This window comes from Miscanthus floridulus, chromosome 7 (genome assembly GCF_019320115.1).
Source record: "Miscanthus floridulus cultivar M001 chromosome 7, ASM1932011v1, whole genome shotgun sequence".
NCBI lineage: Eukaryota > Viridiplantae > Streptophyta > Magnoliopsida > Poales > Poaceae > Miscanthus > Miscanthus floridulus.
In genome coordinates, this window is record NC_089586.1 from 59,409,598 (window position 1) to 59,410,309 (window position 712).

Below are 712 nucleotides of genomic sequence, written 5' to 3' on the forward strand. Positions count from 1 at the left end.
ACCAGGATGGGGATGGCAGGGAGGAACACAGCAGCGAAGTGGTGAGGCGTAGTTATCTCTTCTCTCTTGAGAACAAGAGGAAGAGTGCCCCTTTTTTATGTAGCAACAAAGGAAGATGAAGATGAAAAGCAAGGCGCATGAAGAGATAGTGGGCATCATGTCATTGTCCGTTACCAGTAACTTATGAAACTAACAAACAAATTGTCTGTTACTAGTAACGGAAACCACTAAGACATCATGAACCACTAATAAAGATCCACCAACACATAATGGTCATCATACACTTAACCTCATCAAACAGTAAGTTACACCACATAAAGGACTCAACAAATTACACCTAGCATTAACTTAGACCTTGGAATTTCCTTTGATTTAAATGCTAAATAAAAATTGGACAAACCCAATTAAATCCAACATATTGCACCTAGCATTTAATCTTGATCTTAGGATTTATTTGATTTTAATTGAATATAATTAGACCAAGCCCAATAAAATCCAATAGCTTCACCAAACTGCATGTGCTTTACAAACAATTAGTAGCTTTCGCTAGCTTATATGCAATGATGTAATATGACAATATACATGAAATAAAATCCCATTTTTACTATCTTTGACACAAGGTTTATGCCGTATTCCATCACCATATACACATCATACACGAGTGGAGATATATGGTATTCATACCATACACTGTTCTGTCACCTCCCAATCC